Below are 20,925 nucleotides of genomic sequence, written 5' to 3' on the forward strand. Positions count from 1 at the left end.
TTTCATGCTCTAGGATGGGTTATAGGACCTAAAAAGCAAAAGCTTTTCTTGCTCTGTGGGCAATGGTGACTGGAAACATTTGATCCACCTTTTCAATGTTCTCCGTGGATTTTTCTCTCCCAGGGAGGCTGTGACCTTGGGCATCGCCCATCAGGGGTAGTAAAAACCATTCTGCACACTTTGACGTTATCTTCCATCAAAGAATTCCTGAGGCCTTTTTACACTCATTAATTAAACCTCACATGCTGCCTGGGAGGTAGATACAGGTTATCCACCTCAATTTACGTTGGCAAAGGTTAATTGGCTCATTGGACCTCACAGAGCCAGGCTAGCAGGTGCCCTCCCATTCCTGCCGAGCTCCCAAATAACCTGGGACCAAGTAACCTTGCCCTCGTGCCGTCTTCTCTTGAATCCCGTCACAGACCACACAGGGGAATCAAGTGAGCAATACCAAAAAAAACCCCTCCTGCCTATATCCATCGCCTGCTTCCTCTCTTGCTTTTCTTAGTATCCAGAAGAGAGAAAGAAAAAAAAAATTTAAAGGCAACATGAAACCACTCCACACTCCCAATGAGAAAATAAAAATGGATGTTGCAGGCTCATGTGTTCTATACGTTTCCAAATATTTCCATCTGCTCCTGAAATTTCCATTAGGAGTTGCCAAAAAGTCTTACAGAATTGTTAACACGATGGTAAATTTAGATTCTTTTTATGGAGAGACGTTTCCCCACCCTCTTAAAAGTCTGGTATCAATTTGTTCTGTCACTGATAAGCCAAAGGTATTGCTGAATTTGCCCTTTTGCCCTGCTCATGGGCTTAGCGCAGGCAGACCCGCTCGCTGGGACGGGGGTGGGAGCAGAGAGGCAGCACCCACTCAGGGAGCGGGTCCGGCTTCACCCCTCGGTCTGTCCCCCTCCATCCTCCCAGCATCAGCACGAACAACAGAAATACCTTGCAAGAAAATTACAGACCGTCTGTAGCCGGTTTCCCCAGCCATCACCCCATCGACCCATTCTTCAGTTTGGAAACTCCCAAACGAAGGTCAGAGGCTGTTGGTGTGTCCTGCCCACGCACCATCCAGGGTCCCAGCCCCTGATTAAAACCTCTGCGCTAACGAGCAGGTTTCTGTGCTCAGAAGGGCTCAGGGCAGCTCTGCCTTTAGCTGGAGGAGGGCAGAGGGTTAAGTTGGATGTGTCCCCATCGCCTGCCGTCAACGCACCCACAAATACAGGAGCTGGCTTGGTGGCTTCGCAGGGGGCGATGACGGAGGAGGGAGCCAAGCAGAGGTGGGGACCAGAGGGAGAGCATGGCTCAGGGGCGATGGAAGCCAAAACAAAAGAGCAAGATGAGGTGGGGAAAGGAGGGAGAGGCCGTAGCATCTCCTTGGCCAGGCACTGGCTGCCGTGAGGATGCTGCTCGCTGGGTCAGCCACGGGCAGGGGATGCACTCATGAATATTTATACACGCAATGACGCCCCACAGGCACAGCTCTGGCCTAGCAACTTGATTCAGATGAAGCTGTGTCATCGGGCTGTTTCGTCAAGGATGGTTTGATCAAAATACCGTTGCTTTTTCAGTAAAACAGCGAATTCTTTCCTGTCAGAAAGTACCTTTTCGGGTTGGCTCTCCTGTGCGCTCCATTCGGTGAATTAATAGTGGCATCATTCAGGGCTGATCAGCCTGTTATTAGAGTAACTGAGCAAGAGCACAGTGAGTACTCTGCAATATTTTTTTAAAGCAATTACTCTCTGTGACCATTTAATAATAGTCCTGTTCCCACAGCATAGCAAATAAGGGCCATTTTCCCGAGGAGGCACTTAATAGAGATTAAAGACTCAGAGCCATTACAAAAAGGCAGAAAGCACCACTCACTTCTCCGGCAGCAGGACTGATGCTGAAGAACCGGCGGAGCCTGAGCCTTACACAATCTATTGTTTTGCATCTTGAGATAGATCCCATATGGCTTAGACAAGTAAGCTCCCTGCTATGACCTGAGCTTCTGTGCAATATCGGAGCCCTTGCCTTAGCTTTCCCTGCCCTCCTGGCAAAGCTGCTCCATTTTCGGAAGTGTTTCTCCATGTGGAGAGTGATGAATTTTCTCCCCTCCCATGTTCCCAGGCTGTTCTGCCAGGCTGCCTCCCCCAGTGACTCTCCATCTCCCGGGATTAAATACACTGCACCAGGGTCGATTAACAAAACCCCAGCACACAAAACCCCTTACTGATGCCTTTAGTTATAAGTAAAACCCTGCTATAGCACCTAGAGAAGCAGGATTGCTAGATGGACACTGTAAGGACACTATAATGCACTTACAGATGCTATAAATCATAATTTAATTAATCTGAGTTTTACTCCGGTTAATCTTCCTTAAGGAAGGAGGGAGAGCTGTAAGTCTGTATTCTCGCTCCCGGGAGAGCAACATGACAACGAGCCCAGGGAAGGGGAATTAAAGACGCCTCATTTCATCCTTTCTACTTCTAAGATATTCCCTGATGTGCCCCAGAGCTTCGCCCATCTCAGGGGACGCTGCTCCACTTCCAGATGACTTCTCCGCCTGGCTCCCGGCATAACCCGCGCGACACCGCACAAAGGCCAGCGGCCGGGCATGGGCTGAGAGGACGAAGCAGAAAAACCACAGCGGCTGCCTTTAGAAATGAGCCGTTCCCGCTGAAAGGAAACCTATTTGATCTCTTTCTAACCCCTTCCCTGCAATTATGCTTATCATATTTCCCTCCTGATGTATTTCTTCTTCGAGAGCAACATCCTCCGCTCTGATCCCGGCACAGCGTTTCGAGGAGCGTTCTCATGCTCCGAGACACGAACATAAATGTATTGCCACCTGCAGCCTGCTCGTAAAAGAGCCGCGCTCGGGATCGAGCTGCTGAAACCAGACTTGCAGGCTGGTATTGAACCTGCTTGCACGCTTCCAAATCCCTAGATTATTCAGGAATGATGGGCATCAGCCCTTGTCTCATCATTGTATAAATTAATTAGTCCACTTTATTTGAAATTTTAGAGCTTGACCTTTGTCCAGAGATGTGAGCTCGGAGGAAACAGGAAAGTTTCCATCTGATTACATGCTTGGGCAATATGAATTATTAACTACCTGGGGTAGTGTTATTCAAGCCTCGGTGTTAAAAAGATGGGGTTAATATCTTCCCTGCTTTTAATGTTCTTGTCCATTTTCAGAGCAAAACTTCAGAGCAAAACTTCCTTGCCTTCAGTGCTAAATACACGCAGGGATCCACGGCAGCGCTCCTCAGCTCTGCAGAGACGGCAGAGAGTATGTGTTTATGCTGCCATGCATTTTAAGTAGTTCTATCTTAAACTGTTAATATTTCATAACATGGCCTTTTTTTTAAGTATTAGTGACTGTGCTCTTAGCCAGAATTTTTTTTTTTAATATTTGTAGGCAAAAAAATCATATTTGCCTGAAGAAAATGTCAAAATTTGAACAGATGGGAGTTTTTACCAAAAGACTGTTTTGCTCAGAAATCATTCCATTTCCAAAACCTCAAATAAAGTTTCATATCTTTCAGCAAATCTTGGACTGGGATTATAAATTCAAAATAAAAATACAGAAATTTCCTATGTTGAGCTTATAAATGCTAGTTTATGATATTTTCTGGTGTCTTAATGAGAGCCATGTGACCAAAGTTACCTATTATAGGAAACAGCCAAAAGGCACATATTATTTTACAGGTATATTTTTAAATGTAGAGGATTGCTTTATAAAATTTTAACACAAGATGTTATTATCCTTTTTAATTAAAAAATTACTGGGCTTTTTTTTCCATTTTTAATACGCTCTGTACTGCACAAGAGAACCAACTCCTGTCTCCAGAGTCCCCAGTGCACTGCAGATGGTCGCACCAGAGATATTTATATTCCCCTTGCAGCTCCTAAAAGCTCAGACTCACCCATTTTCCTCCCTGTAAGCCCTCACATCATTGCTTCAGAAAGGGTTTCGTGAGTACAGCACCGATGATGTTCTTGGGTAGTAACAGCATCATTAAAACACATTTGTTTTACTTAAACCCAGCAAACTAAGACAGTGACCATAATGGCACATAATGGTATCGGAGGGGGAAGACTCGGGGCCGTTGCTAAGCCTCGCCAGTTATATATTATCAGTTTTAGTGTCACAGAAGACCTGAGCTCTCTGGTCCTCACAACTTGGTCCTTGTAATTATCCCCATCTCCAGCCCCATCTCCGCTTGTTTGTGCCTACTGACAGTGTTGCTATTGAATAGCCAGTAATGGGTTGTAGCCTCCAGCGATACTCCCTCTCAATTTCTAGCTCAGGGAAAACACAACAGATGAGCCTATACACTAAAAGGATGGGAGGCCGTGCTCGCTTAAGACAGTGGTTCCCTGTAAAGTCATCAGTGGAGCTGATTTGGGTCTTGGGCACATGCGGCACACAACAATGATGACCCAGCGGCGGTTTCTGTCTATCTATATGGTGCTCAACACGGGCTCCAGATTCAGTTTGCGACTAAATCCATCCGCTGTCAGCACTGGGTGGTAAGCTTGAGGCTGATCTAGGGAGAAAATGCACCAGGTCAGGTTAAGGAGCGGTACGGAGATGTCCTTCACCCCAGGCTGGCTCATGCCAGGAAGAAGCCGCAGCTGAAATCTGTCCTGGCACCTCAAATCTCCGTATGCTACCACGAGATCAACACGTATCCCTCAGACAGTCCATAGAAGCCTTCAGTGGCACCAATTTAATTGTAAAATATTTGCATGTTTTCAATTATAATTTAGCCCAGGCAGGCCCACGAGACTCTTTGCAATACTGAGACTGTGTAATGGATGCATTATATCCTTCTCTTAAGCATTGCCTGGTGGGCCAGAAAAACACTGGGTTTACAAGAGTTAAGGACTGGGGGTTGGGAATTAATTGACATCTTCCATCTTCATATGATCTCAGGTGGATACTTTATTTTTTTGTCTGAGGAGGTTTATTTTCCTCCAGATTGATTGGATGAATTGTGTTCCCAGAGATCAGAGAGTTCAGATGGCAGAGGATCCTCTTACCAGAAGATGAAAGCCAATATAATCAACTGCACAACTTCAAAACATGCAGCTTGTTCTTGTTGGCTGCGCCTAAGTTTTCCCTGCAGAGAAGCTGTCGACAGTGATTTGATATCAATCCAGTAACAATCCCTGGTTTCTAATAATAATTTGCACTTCAGTAGAAATGTTCATGTGAGGCTCTGAGAACATTTAGCAGATGGTCATTAGCGAAGCTCCCCAGTTCTCCTGCAAGGAAGAGATAACAATTATTAGCCTTGTTTTACAGATGGTGACACTGAGGTGAGGCACTGAAAGGTGAAATAACTCTCCTAATTTTCCATAATGAGCCAGTGGCAACAGATCTATGAATGAAACCCAGGCATCCTGCTGCGATTACTCCACAAACCCTATATCCTTATCTCTTACAGGAAAACGTGGTCAAAGAGGTGAGCCTGGAAAGCAAAAAGCGAATGACTCAAAGGCAAGATTCATGACACATTTCTGGAAATAAGGAATTAGGTCTGGGTCAATAAATAACTGGAAAACCAGGGGGACGCAATCTGAGAGGCATGTGAAATGAGGATGGATGGAAAAGAAAGAAGATAATGGAAGGGAGGGGAAGGAAAACAGAGCGTAGCTCTGACTTTTTATTTCCACTCTTGGTTTCAATCAATGTTGTAAAATTAAAGGTTAGGGCTCTGAAAGAAAGAAGAAAGCAAGCTCCATCTGCTCCCGTGGGGGTACATCTAATGGGTGAGGCTTCAAACATGAACTGCCGATAACAAAGCCCTCCTCCTCGCGTGTCCGATGGTACGTCACCCTGCGGCGAAGTGCCGGCCGCGGTGCTGCCGGGGGACATCGGTTGTGTTTTGGGTGCCACAGAGACCTGCCTCTCCCTGGGCAGGACAGGGAAATGGGGCTGGAGCTCTTGGGAATGCCGGCTCTGCCCAACGGCCTCCGCACGCCGTCAACCACCAAAAAACCCAGGTGCTGGCCAGGCTGGAGAGTGCTCGCCCCTGCTTTCCTCAGCCGGCAGCGGCTGGGCAGTAGGTCAGTCGCCGAGCTGGAGGTGCGCAGACGGGTGCTTCAGGGACTAATTTTAGCTTTCAGTTACACTGTCTTTTCCTTTCTCACCCAGAACGTCTGGACTGCTAATACTGATGGACTGGCTGATACTACAAACCGCCCTGCTAACATCACACATACGCGACGAGGGGAACACAGCCCAACTAGCTGGCCCAGCGGTGGAGTTTATAAAACAGCCAAATGGAAGCCAAAAGACTTGAGTTTAATCCCTCCAGTTAAGTCATCTAGATTCCTTCTCGCCACCAGCCATCTGATCTCAATCAACAAATCTTGGCCTTCATCTCCTAACCTAGCCAAGAGTTGCAATGCTGAAGCCTGAAGTAATCTGCATGCAAAATGCTTTAGTAATGATTCCTTCAAGAGGGATTTTTTTTATTATTATTATTTCCCAAAAGCACTCTAATGTGAAAGTGGTAGGCAAACAAGAAAGGTGTCTTAGTTATGTTTTCCATTAATAATTTGTTAACATTCTGTAATGTTCTTCCATTTATTTTCAATATCTATATTAATAGAAGCATATTGAAAGAGACCTATTAACATAAATATGTTAAAAACAATCATTGGGTATTAAAATGGGATGCTTTTTTAAGACTGAAAATACTTCCAATTTGGCTATTCCTCTCATAACATTAGTAGGATTTGGCAAGCAAATGAAACAGAATTAAACATTTGTATCTTTAACATCGGTAAACTACATCACCTCTAGATGCAATGTATTCTTAAGAAACTTTGCAATACGTTGCTTTCAGCATCATACCATGCACTTCCAGCACCGGAGAGCCAGAGAGCCGGAACTGTAACCAAAAGTGTGTTGGAGTGGTAATACGTGGCTTTGTAGCAGGAAACATCAAGGTGATTTGAGAGATGCAGAAATGATGTCTGCATTGGCAAGATCAAAGATACAGTTTGAAAAACCATAACCATGAACATATACATGGATGCTGCTATTGCAGGTGCTCCTGAGAGGCACGGAGAGCTTGCTGGAAAGAGCGAGCGCTCACCAGCAGCTGACTGGCATGAAAATTCGGATGGGGATTTCAGAGTGCTTCATTCAGCATATTTGCATTTGGGAAACAAATATTACTGCACGCCTGGAAGGGATCCCAAATGAGAGGAGAAAAGAGAAGACCGAGGAGGGAAGCGCTGTGCTGCTGTGCTCGGGCTAATTATGATCACATTTTTCATGATACAGAGAAGGTGGCAGAGCAGCTCATGCCAAGGAAGAGTGTGTGTCACATCAGATACTCTTATTTCCATGCCCCATTTTATAAAACTTAATTGCTAAATTTCACAGCCACAAGGAAACCAAACAGCAGGGGAGCCAACCTGCAGAGCAAGAACTATACTTGAACAGGTACTGTGTGCTTAAAAAAATTCCTGCAGTTTTCTTCAAATCCTTGGTCCATAGTCCTGGACATCTGTCACCATGGAGAAGTATTAGGAAAATGCCATTTGTCAGGCCAAAGTGTGTCCCAGTAAAAGTCACAAATCAAAGTTGGATTCTAGATATTCAAGGCTATCTTTAGCAAGAAGACTTGTGAAACATGTCTCTCTTCAATTTTATAATCTCTAACGACTGCAAATTGTTTATGCCTCAGCATTTGATTTTTCCTTATCATCTCTTTCCCATTTCAGCAAGCACCACGTATTTAGAAAACGAGGACACGTTCAGTGGACGAGGTACTTCCCACAAGGGCAGGGATATTTCTCTCTGAGTGCTACTTGCTATGCTAGATGATCGCTCTCATGCCATGCAAAGAGAAAATAATCCACAAAATTGTGTGTGCATTCGCAAGTGCACAACTGCCAGGCAAAGGCATTTCAGCAGCCACCTCTTTCTAGCTTTGAGGATTTCAGGAAGCCTCTAGTAGCAAATTTATCACCATTATTAGTACAGAAACCCCAAGGCCAAATCACCTTATCTTGCATGGGTGCAAGACCAAAAGGCAGGAGTCCCTGCCTCACAAATGCTTCAGTTTCTGCTAAACAGCTATTCTTTTTTTTAACTCAATTCCATGAGAATGCTGCCGCCGTTAAAAGGTATTTGGGACTTCATTCCAGCTTAATCTGCATTTCTCTTAGAGAAGGTTTTACCTTTGGTCGTTAGAGTGGATTAGGACAGGTGCCTGCAACTTCTGAGAACCCATTGCCAACCCCATGTTGGCCCTGCAAGTCATGTCCAGCGTGAGTGACTCCATTTTGGGAAACCAACCCAAAGAAGGACCATATAAAAGATATGTTTAGGCGTTTAAATATTGTCTTGTACAGGGCAGGAGTTCCTGCTCAGCTGTGAGAACCTCGACTTGCACTCTTCTTCTTTTCCTCATTTCAATGTGACGTTAGTTGTGATAATGCAGGACATATTATTTTGCAATTGCATTTTCTGCACATATATGAAATACTATATAGTAGGCAAGGGAGACAGAGGGAACAAGATCTGCCATTTCGCCAACTAAAACAATTGCATTACAAAGCTCAGCACGGTTTACATTATTGTGCCGTGTTCAATCAAACTCTATCCCAAAGGTGCATACGTATCTCCAGACTATTTCAGGGGTTGGCAGCTGCTTCAGTACACTTACTCCTTTTTTTTTTTTTTTTTTTTCGTCTTGGGGCTTTTAAAATTGATGGGAGGCTGAAGGCAAGAACTGATGCATTGTAGATGACAACAAAAGAGGCTCCATAAAATTGCTTTTGGCATCTCGTGTGCGTTCCGTCTACATCTTATAAATTACTGCTGCATTTCAGCGATAAAAATAGTTTTGTATTTGGAATTGATTACAGTAAGATAAAGCTCCAATAAAAAAAAGTACTGATGCATAAATATTCTGAACATACAAGGGTAATTTGATTTGATAAAATAGAAGTATGGCTCTTAATTTCTTCCTTTTAAACAGAACACACATACACACACACACACATACCACAGTGCAGATAAAACTTCGGCAGCTGTTTTGCTTAGGATTCCCAGAAATGGTTATGTGCCTCTTGCAGCTCTTCCCTTCAGACATTTTTATGGCAATCTCCGTATCACCGGCATTCCCATCACCGACGCCGGGTAACATTCCCCCTGCAATCTGAAAGCGTTCAGCCCAGGCCACTGCGCTTTCTTCTATGCGATAAACATTGATTCCTTTCCTGTGCCCTTAAAGGTTATTATATTAACTGCGCTATTTTTGCTTAGTTCGTTCCTTAGCGCATCGGCTCTGCAACTAGTGCTTTTGCCTTAACTGGGACTGCAGGATCAGCAGAGGGAGCTGATATATTGTTTTCGGCAATTCTAATATAAATGGAAGCATAATCTTATTTACATGAGAAAAAGGGAAATAGTGATTCATGTTTCAGTATGACCCAGACCAGCATGCTTTACTCAAGCAAAATGCTATTCGACTTAGCCTAATAAATTAAGGGTGAAAATTGGCTTTGCATCATGACAAATGCACAGCCTAATAGTTAACATTTAAAGAAATGCAAGGCTTAATTGCACATAATAGTGATGGGGCTGGCAGTGGAATCCAGGGTTGGATCCAGGATCTGGTGAAAGACAGAGCAAAGCACCCGTCTGTTTTCCAGCCTGCGAGCGCAGGAGCCGACAGCTCCACAAAACCCACGCTCGCTTCGGCCACAGCGGGGCAAGGTGCTGAGCGAGCCACCGGGCTCGCAACCCCCAACAGCACGTCTTGGTGTCAGCCCAGCCCCAAGACCCGCGGCCCCGGGCAATGCTGGGCACGGAGGCTGTGTCCACTTGCAGCCTCTTGAACCCCCCCCATCCACGCTGGAAAGCTGCTTTTTGGGGGGGGGGGAGGGCAGGAAGCCGGCCCCTCTCGTCGCACCAGCACCCTGCCAGAGCCACGGCGGGAGCCGGGGCTCCTGCCTTTGATGTGGGCTGGACGGGATGTGGATGTGTCTGCTCTCGCCAGCCACGCTAGCCGAAGCGCAGAAAGAAAAACCAACGGCAGAAAGGCTGACAATTATTTCTGTAGAGCAGCTTGAGCATTCCTGAGTTTTCAGTAGTGTACGATAAGCTGTTACGAGTATGATGATCCTTAAAAACCTTCCATATGAATAGCAAAAGCAGTACAAAGTGTGTCCCCAACAACTGGTAGTTCCTCCACTGGGTAAATACAGTTAGACTGACAGCACGTTACTTTTAAATTTCATTTATTTATTTTTGTGTACATTTTTCTTAATTTGACTGACATACCATTGCTATAAAGATGCCCTGCTCTTTGAATATTTAATCCAAGACCACTAGTTCAAGTGTGGTTATGAAAAGTCACGGCAAACATATGACTGGAAAGAGGTGGTTGGTTTTGACTTCCAGGCAGTTGTTTGAAGCATTTCATAGATGCACACAATATTCAGCAGAACACACGCACACACAGTGCTGAACACACACACACACGCACACGCACACACACACATCTGGAAAACGGTTACAGTGGTTGAAGTTTCAAAAAGGTGTACTGTCCCCTTCTCTCAGCAGCAGTGATAAACCTTTGGATATCCTGAGAAATAAAATCGAAGCGTAGTAAAGAAGATTAACTTATTCCATCAGCAAGGTTTGGGTTTTTTTCTCAAGTTAAATAAATTCTCCCAATCTAATTTATTTTTAAATTAAGAGGGTGGAGGGAAAGGATCTGGGGCAGTTGGGGTTAAAGAATACCAGTTCAATTGTTCCACCAATATCCTTAATCCAGTACAACACGGATCCTAAAAGCATCTCATTAAAACAATAATAACATTAAATAAAAGCCTATCTAACATTACACACATGGTCCTACTGTCAGTCTCCTACTATTTATCGTCTTCATAGTCCAAGGAACGGCTTTGAGATGGATGAAGACAACACAGGTTAAGAGAAGTGTTTCAGACGGAGCGGACGTGAAGCCGCACGGGTGGGCAGCCAGGCACCCACCGAAGTACTCCGGAGTGCAGGGAGGACCCTGTGAACTTTGCAATATCTGACTGATGAAATTTCACCTGGTTGCAGATAGGAATAGGAGCTCGGAGCGATGGTTCATCACGGCACGGGGTGGCACTGCCTCCTGGCCGCTGGCTCTGCACTGCTACAAACACCGGGCAAAGCCCGAGGGGACCTTAACCAGCACTGACAAGAACCTGGATGCCATCTCACAAAGATGACAGCACCTCATTTCTTTTAAATATACCACTAGTACGTGTTCACAAGAACTGGCCAAGGCAGGGAGAGTCTTTCTCAAAGCTTGCTATCTCTGGACCAGTCCACTCTCCCCCAAAGCTACGATTCGGGGTCTTGCGTTAGGATGTGGGCAGTTTTGATTCTCATGAGGACAGAGTTTCCTCAACAAGGCTAAAAATCGAAAGTCGCTCATATTGCATTGTCCTGCCTTTTCATCTAACACTACCTTTTCTGTTCCTTTCATCGATGTGAACACCAGTGCTTTTCCTGATGAGCCGCAGAGCCTGCGCTCCTGTGAGCTCCCCTGTGCCATGCGCTCCCTCGCTGCGAGAGGGGTTGTGTGAGGTTACGGGCTGCTAAGTAGCAATGAGCACTGCAGAGGAAACAGGCCAGCAAAGACTTAGACAACAAAAACAAACATGAAGCAATTAAAAGAAGGATGGGAGATGTGGTCTGATGTACTTTTGCCAAGAAATAAATATTTTACATTGCCTTTTTTAAAAACACTTGCATTGTGTTTTTTAAATCTCCAAAATGGTAGACTTACTCACTCCACCCACCCATGCACAACACGTGCGCGCGCGTGCACACACACACACACACACTTTAATGCACATACGTTTCCAGCTTTGTAGAGCTACTGGATTTACTTTGAGACAAGTTTCTTGCGCATTTTGACAATTTACTTGGAGACAAGTTATTTGCAAGGAGGCAAAGTTCATGCATGGCTTTGACAGCTCCACTTTCTCATAAATGGTTTTTGAAAAGCAGAAAGCAAACGAGGGCCAAAGCTCCATTTAAAGTTCACCTCAGATGCCTGAAAAGCATTTATACCCACATCCTTCTGAGGTCCCTGCTTTATGAACTTCTAATGAATTCCACATTCTGCTACCCAACATTTCTTATACATAGGGGGAAGAAAAAACAAACCAGAAAACCAATGCAAGCTGTTTGAAAACAGATGCACCACAGCATTCTTTATCAGAAAGGCTGGCGAGGCTTTTGAAGCAGTAGAGCAGCAAGGCACCTTTGCAAAGAGGAAAAAGGGAATAAAAAGAACAAAAAGCTGATGTTTTTGAGCCCCCAGTCCTGCTTGTCTCACGCAGGTCACGCTTACGGGATTTCACCTCAACATCTCTTACAGAGCAAGAAGCAGCCGCTCATTACTTGCTCCATCAAGTCTGTAGGACTCGTGTTCTCCATACCCAGAGCAGACATTTGGCCAGAGGGTACTTGGGTGGCCCTCAGCCCTGCTTCAGAGCAATCCTGGCAACCCCGAGTCTCACTGCCTTGAGGGCTAAAGGAAAACTCCATGCAAATTTGATACAGAAAAGCCTGGCATGAGACTTGGACAAACCAAATTCATCACAAACCAGATTTTATTTTTCAGGTGGAAAATTTATCATTTTCTCAGAATTCCAGTGCGCTTTTGGTTAATGATGTTGTGACATAGAGCATTTTTACCAGCTAAACTGAACCCTGATGCTAGTCAATCCCCTCTTGAAGCAACAATTACAACCCAACTGGTGCTTTTCCTATTAAAAACAAAGAGTGAGTAGGTTTATTCAGAAGCCTCCAAGATGTTTAAAGAAAAACTGAAAAATGCGATTTTTTAAAAAAGATTCCTTGTCCCCATCCCTAATTCTAGAGCAAACCAGGTCACTACAATAAAATCTAAACTGCTATAAATATAATTTAAAATAATAATTAGCCATCCACTGCCATTTGCCATCCCAGCTGTTAGGAGATACTACAGTGATTCCATATGGCTCAAGGGCAGGCTGGGAGATACCTTCAGCACATCTTGGACAGTACCAGAAATGGATAAATAATAAATAATAAGAACATGAGAAGGAATAATCAGCCTTCCACGTGTAAGGAAAAGCAGAGACTTTCACAGTTATAAACCAAACGATGTTACTGTAAAAAAAAAATCCTAAAATAAAGTAAAATAAGGACTTGCATTACAGCAGGTTGGAAAGCCTTCTCTTTCTAATGTGTTCAAAACACAGGAGCTTTGCCTGTGCCCGCTTCAATACCAGCAGTCCACTGGGAAGTCGTTGCTCTTCCATTGTGCTCATATCTTTTTTATTTTTTCTAGCTGAAAGTACGTAGAAATATCCTTGTTACAAATTTACCACCATCTCAAGAAAAAGCAGATTTCACACCTTAAGACAGAAACTCTAGAAATTTCATATATTTTGATGCTAAACATGGTTCTTTGCCAATAAAACTGTAATTCCTTAAATTGAAGATTTTGGACATTTTTAGACAGTTACTTTTTTCTACGAGAAATGACAAGTTTTACTCCAACACATTTCCAGTTTGCAAGAAACTACATTTAGCGGCTTCCCCCCAATGTATTGCTATTAAAAAATAAATGCAAAGTTCCAACTATTTTGTATGTTGTGACTATTTCCAGCAGCCCCACTGGCACACTGACAGCTGCCACCAAGCACGTGCCGCTCCATTCGCAGTTACGAAGGAAACAAAACGGTGGCAGAGCTCTGGAAATTCACTTCATACCTAGATTATACAGGAAATGTTTGGAGCCAAATCTTGGTTTTGGCGATACTGTATTTTGAACCAGGCTTTTTGCTGTCTGTAGAGACCCAAGCTGCCAGAAGCTCACCAAATGGCACGGTCCATGCTATTAGATATTTATGCAAGACTCATGACTAAATCTGGGCTAAATGTGGACGGAGAGCTCTGCAGCTGCACCTGTATATGTGAAAATTCGATCCTGACTTAACAGCTATGACGGAGAGTGTAATTTATCTTTAAACACACCTTTTTGGCTCTTATGAGGCACTTAATCTGCATCTCTTCACTCTGGCTGCGTAAATCAAGGACACCTGGCCCTTCCTGACTTTTCACAGTATCCGTCCTGAAAAAATACATACAACTGAGCTGAGAAATACCAAAGGCTTTCAGATATTGTTCCAGGACACTCTGGGACGGCTGAATGTTCTTTACTAGAGGGGAAAAAAATGAGACGTGGCAGACCCTGATACCTCCATCACACAATCCCTGGGGAAAATGTATCTACCTATGTTTTTGGAGGCCATGGGCATGCTTGCTGCCAAACTGCTCTTTCCAGCCATCAGACGTTGGCCGCCTCTTACTGCAGCACTTATCTCCAACCGCCTTCCGGCACGATTTGGTGCGTACCCTTGTGTGACGGGTCACAGTGTTTTGGAAAGACTACGGTCTGATCTTTTATTTTCTCACAAAGAATAATTAGCTGGGGCAAAACCAGACTGAATTAGGATAAACCCTGAACTGGCCTGAGTTATTCCTGTAAGAGAAACCAAACAGAAACTTTCCTGATCGGTTCAGTAATACTTGGGGTGTGTTTACTCTTTATTTAAAAATTACACTATTCTGAGTTTCCTGGATTTAGCTAGGCCCAAAAGCGAAAGTAACATATCAAAATACCCTGGAATAAACTTCTAGGAAGGGTTTTCAGGTCTGGCTAAAACCACATAGCTTTGGAAATTGCCGGAAGACATCTGATCTTTTGAGATTTCCATCTCTATTTCCAGAGTGTTTAAGACGCTTCCAAGCTTTTCCCAGCTTATCCTCGCGGTACCTCGCAGCCGCTGGACTTTTGCCCCATCGTTTAGAGAAAACCAAGAGCGTTTCAAGGAAGGAAACGCGGCCCATCCTGCAGCCCAGCCGCCGGCAAGAGCAAGTCGCCTTGGAGCGAGGCTGCTGCAACTCCAGAGCTGCTCCACTTCCAGAAAGGGATTTTTAATGCAACGGCAGCGAAGCACAAAAGGAGAAGCTCTCACTTCAGCTGGATACCTGCAGGGTAGCTAGTCCCTGGCTGCGGCTTCCCGTTAAGCAGGCACTGGATAAGAGACAGGCAGCTCCTTCCTCTCCCAAAGCGCTCTGTGGAGAGCTGGCTGGAGGCCCCTTTCCCTTGCCTTCACTCTGACCAACCGCCTAGAAAAAAGGCTGCTAGTAAAATCCCAGACAGTAAAATCCAAAACGTAAAGGTGACTGAGACGTAAGGTGTCGATGGAGGCGAAGAGCTTTCTAGCAACCCAGGAGTGCACTAAAGGAGGCCATGTAATAAATGTCATGCAGCCAAAATTGTTCCCGGTAGAACGGCACTGCTGGCTGCATAGGCCCCTGAAGAATTCATTTATCCCTGTGGCCTGTAAATTAGATATTTCCACCATTAGGCTAGTTAGAGACCACCTTAAAATGTTTATCCTCTTCTTTCTCAGCTACAGAGGCCTTTCCCATGCTTTCCCCATCGTTTAAGTAGGATCTCTGAATCTCACTGATGAGCTTGGCAGGGGAAGCAGCAACGCACAAGGCCACGCAGCAGGCAACAAGCATCAGCTCGGTTGCGGTTTTTCCCTGTGGGTTTCTTTTGGGTTTTAAATTTTGTTTCTCTTGCTGGAAGTGGGGATGCAGTGGCAATCTGGGACTTCTGTGCAAACTCATTACCTACAAATCTGGGCCTGAAGGAGTACACGGCAAGAGAAGGGGGAGACAGGCTGCTCTCACCAGGCTATGTACTCGATCGAGTCTGTGGCTGCCTCTTTTGCCCTCTCTTTCTGCTCCAGCCTTTCCCATCAACTCCAGACCTTCCTTGGCAGAGTGGACTGACACCAGCTGCCTATCAGAGGACTCATTTTGTCCCTATGCCATTAAAACCACCCTTGCAGTTTACTACACTCCCTTTAGAGTCCTCTTCATTTATACAGCACATGAACCTTTGTGTCCAGACCACTGGCACCACCACTGCCTAGCTGTGTCTACACGCATCTGCAAACACATAAAAGCTGAGATTCAACTGAGCTTTTTCTGGGCCTCTTTATTAACAAAATCAACTGCTTTTATCGTGTGGGGTTACGTGAAGGAGCAGCGTCCTTTCAACCTGCAACACAGCTGCCTACTGCACAGAAAGCGTCTCTTCCAGCCACAGTCCGGGAGAGCGAACCTCACTGCACTGCAGAGAGCTGGCCTGCCAGAGCGCACATCAAATTTCATATTATCCATCTGCTCCAGTAAAGGCTGAGCTGAAATATTAATTAGGAGATCTGATCCCTTCTCACCAGAAACAATCTGGATTTTATAGCTCAGCCAGAGGCCAGCGAAGCAGACAAAGCTCTGTGATACATCCTTTGCTGCTGGTTAACGGCTTTCAAGGAAACAACCAACCTGGGGGGAGGACACAGACTGTAAAACACGTGGACATCTGGTCTGTTTTGTCCACCCTTCATCTCCCCCATGCTCAACCCCCACCTCCTAAGTGCATGTTCAGAACAGAGAGAGACGACTCCTCTAACATAAACAGCTATAATATGGCAATAAAGATTAATGAGTAAAACTTGCCATTTTATGTATAATCCGTGGGGATTTACAATCATTAATCTTTATTAGTGTGTAATAACTGTTTAGACATTAAGGACAGATTCTCAGCTGGACAAAACTGGCCTTATTCCAGCCAAGCCAATGGAGCAATGCCAGTTTACACCCTCCATGACCCTAGCTCTAAATGAGACCCATCCCCATCTGTAGGAATCATATCACTAACAGTATTTCCCCAACAGCAGGGGCAGACCAGTGAAGGCAACTATTTGTCTTTCTCTGTATCCGAAAAAGAGAGCTGCATGTGTCCAGGAAGCTCAACAATAGACATGTCAATAAACATGAGGAAATTCAATGAAAAAGCAACAGCAACAAAAGGAACCCCAAGGAGCAGGGAAGTGGATGATTTCTGAGGCAAGACTATAAGATCTGGTTTGGCAGGAGCGTAACTAAGAGGGATGTAGCAATCTTTGGCATGTGAAAGAGTGAAAGCACCAAGACGGGCTCCCAGAGTTCCTCTAAGAGGAACAAGATGGAAGAGAGGAAAAAAAGAGCATCTTGGCTGGCTTTTCTGAGAGAGGAGTTTGGGTTTTGTTTTTAATAAAAAAGAGGTCTATTAAACAAGAGAGCTGGTGGGAACCTTGTCTGAACTACATCAGACCAGCCACTAAAGCAATGCTGCGTTGACCAAGCAGGATTTCCTCTTTCAAAATGTCTAGGAAAGAAGGGAAATGTGCAGGTACATACTTAGCTTGCAGCAACCATGGAGAAATCCCAGCTAAGGCTGGGCATGCTGGTGTCCCTGCCCTCAGCACCAGGCACTGCTCCGCTGCATGGGCAAAGGGCCTGGCAGCCCCTTCCCACCAAGACAAGGTGCAGCTAGCACTGACCCAAGAGGCACACAGCCACCTCCCTCTGCACCTGCTGAAGAACTGGGAGCTCAACTGCATATCCTTTTTTAGACCTTTTTCTGAGTAGTGACCCACCAACTGCCTCCTCCATCACACAGGGGAGGCCAGCTGCCTCCAGAAATGGTGTCCCCACCTCTTTAACAAGTCAGAAATGCCTCCTTCCTCACCAGTAAACCCGACAGAAGTCAGGAAAAATGCAGAAATACAGTACATAGATACCTGTGTAAAGTTTTGTACGCCTGGAAAAACTCCAGAAAAGATGGGCATTTCACCCACTGCAGCAGCACGAACCTGGCATTTAAAAACAGTAACCAGCAAATGCCTTCCAACTCCTCTTTCAGGTTTAAGGGACCAGTGGGCACTTGGGGACCCAGAAAATAGCTTTCCTGCCAGTGACAGTTCAAGAGCTCTAGCGATGGCAAGGCCTCAAGCGTCCAGGAGGTTGCAGGAACATCAAGAGCTGTATGGTGGAGGAAAAAAGAGGATGAACATCATGCCCCGGTGGTCCCCCCACTGCCTGCCACAGGGATGGGCTGTGCATCTTTCATGCAGCCCGATAACCACTGCCTGTGGCAGAGCGGAGAGGCCCTCCCTGCCTTGCAAATGGCTAACTGTGCTGGAATTAATTCACGCAGCTGGTCCAGGTCACAGCTCAGTGCTGAGCTCCGAACAGCTTTTCTCTCCTCTCTGCGCCCTGGCGTGGTTTTGGTTTGTTTCAGGTTTATGGCATGAGACCTGCTTCTTTTGCAGTTTAAAAATCCCAGTTCAGGACAATCTAACACGTTGCCCACAGTCCTGCGCTGTCTGAAAAAAAAAGAGCTTTTGGAAGAACAGCTTTAAGCCTCAACACCTTGGCTGTTCAGGGGGCATGGTTGTTGGGAAAGGTTTAATGTCCCGGAAACCATGCCTGTCCTAAGCAACCCTGTGCTCATGTGATAGCCAAGCAAAGTTCTGAGCACTGACCAAAGGCTTTTCATCTTCACAGAGGTTACAATCAAATGAAAGAGAAAAGAGTCTCATTTTCATCTTGTAGCCCAGCATGTTTTCAGAGCTTTTAAGCATACAGGAGTCCCTGGCTCTCCTCCCTGCACCGAGGCCACCAGCTCAGGCTTCTCTCTAAGAAAATCCTGCGTCAGGCCAAGCTTTGTGTCCAAGCTTTGTGTCCACACATGCCACGAGGGATGCAGAAACAGACAGCCTCTGCGTTTCTCTCCTGCCGTAACTACCTTCCGCAGTGGTGATCTCTCGCATCACTGTTTTCATTCACACTGGTCATACGGATTCACACTTACTCCAGGCTGACGCAAATGACTTTTAAAGGAACAAAGTCATGGAGAATCAGGAGGGAAGTGAAGTGATTTGTTGCATGCCCTATTGTAATGTCATTAAAACAAAGGGATTAGATGGCCCAAGCACTGCAAGAGCAAAAAGCATAAAAGCAAGCACTCAGCATGTAGTGTTGAGGCATGTAGGAATCATTTTAGAGGGTTACTAGCTGCAGACAACCCTGACATTAATTTTCTATTGGAAAATGCTGGTGACATTAATATCTGCTATTAATACTGAACTTTGACAGTATCTCATAAATTCAACCTGTCAATTACAATGGCACTGAAATAAAGGTGCTCTGAGGTCAAGGAGATGTGGTGTCCAAATGAGACTTATATTCCAGGAGAAAAGCAGCAAAAACAATCTTTAACAAAAGCATCAGATCCATATGTAGGAAAACCAAAGGGTGGTTTTAAATGTCATGTTTTTCAAAGCGAGAATTGATGCTGGAACCAACTCTATAAACTGGCTGGCTGGACTTTTAGCTGCAGCTGAGGACAATCAATCAAAACAGCTCTGCGACTCTGAGAAAGTGAGAGAGAGAAAACACACACACACACACACCGTGGAATATGAGAGGGCAGATTATGAGCCATGCGAGGCCTCTTAAAATTACACTGTGAAGTAAAACATCCTTGTGTTTCATCCGCAACAAAATGTAACCTGAAGGTTCCCCTCGACACAAAGCGGAATATGGAGCTTATCGTTACCGAGGGCTGGGCAGCCTTGTGAAACACGGCTGAGGAAGGGGAACCTCTTTCCCAAAGTCTGCACGACCCGTGAGCTCTTCGCAGCAAGGAAACCCCCGCACTCCGATTCTTGCGAGCCCTCCTCAAGCCACCCTGCTCTGCAGCTGAGGGGCACAAGGATCGATAAAACCCCATAAGCAATGCTCCCCTGTCTCCTTTGATGCTAGGGGAGCATTGCTCATCTCCCCAGGAGATCCTTCGATGCCGGCGCCAGGGCAGAGCTGCACTGTTTTAGGGTTCACAGCCACCTCTGCGGGCACTGCCAGCCACGGCCGTGGCAGTGACGGTAGCAGCCCAGGCACTGGCACTGTCTACGTGCATCTCTTCAAAGTGGTCGGCATGTCCCTAGCACAAGAGGTACCACCGTTCGGGAACCCCTGCTCTAAATACTGCCCTCCCCATCAGCCCTTCCAAGGGATCGCTTCCCAAACAGATGCTCAGACTAGTCCAGAAGTCCAACCTGCACCAACAGAGACTCGAGCCACTAAACTGGGAGAGAAAGGGCTGGATCCCAGGCTGAATTACATCCGGCACAATTTAAATATTGCAGAGCAAGGTATGCTTCTAGTTGGGATTTGACTCTGAGAGTCTGCGCCGAAGCGATGGACGGGGAAGGCAAGCATGTGGAGGGGCACGAGGCACGCGTGCACGCTCCAGCGCAGCCGCATGCACAGGCACTCTCCTTCAGAGGGCCGGGGGAAGGAGCCACGGGCAAAGGCAAAGGACCTCATAGCCGAGCAAGGCAGCTATGCAGGTTTGGCTCAGTCAAACCAGTGTCAATCTGGAGCCAGTGGCCTTGCTCCAGACTCAGCAACACCTTGCAGTGCACGGTCCCCCCTTTCTCTAGACAGTAACCGTGTTACCTAAAAGCAGCGTGATCTGCCGTCTTCCCCTCCCACCCCGACAGTCCCTGCGCTCCTGCCCTTGGCTAGCAGCTTTTCTCTGAGGACCCGGCCAACAGCAAACAACCTCCTGGTAGGGGTGGGCTGTGGTTTCCCTGCGTGGTTTCCCAGGCTGCAGCTCTCGCAGGGGACACCTGCAGCCCATGCCGGAGCCCAGTGTTCCTGGCTGCCTTCAGCATCCCGACCAGAGCTGGACACGGCCCAAACCGCATGCCGGCACAGGCTCCAGGGGAGCTCACTAGCACTCCCAAAGTCTGTGGGCAAGCACAGAGGGATTGCTGCCGATGCAGTGCCGAGAGCCCTGGAAACTCGCGCTGAGATATCCCATTTTTCACAGATGTCATGCTATGCATACTGTTATCCTTTCTTATCTGGAGAAGGAGGGAGGAACTCCCTTTTAGGCCCAAAGCAGCTCATCCCCAGCCCAAGGGAGTCCTGGG

Source organism: Gymnogyps californianus, chromosome 19 (assembly GCF_018139145.2).
Source record: "Gymnogyps californianus isolate 813 chromosome 19, ASM1813914v2, whole genome shotgun sequence".
Lineage (NCBI taxonomy): Eukaryota > Metazoa > Chordata > Aves > Accipitriformes > Cathartidae > Gymnogyps > Gymnogyps californianus.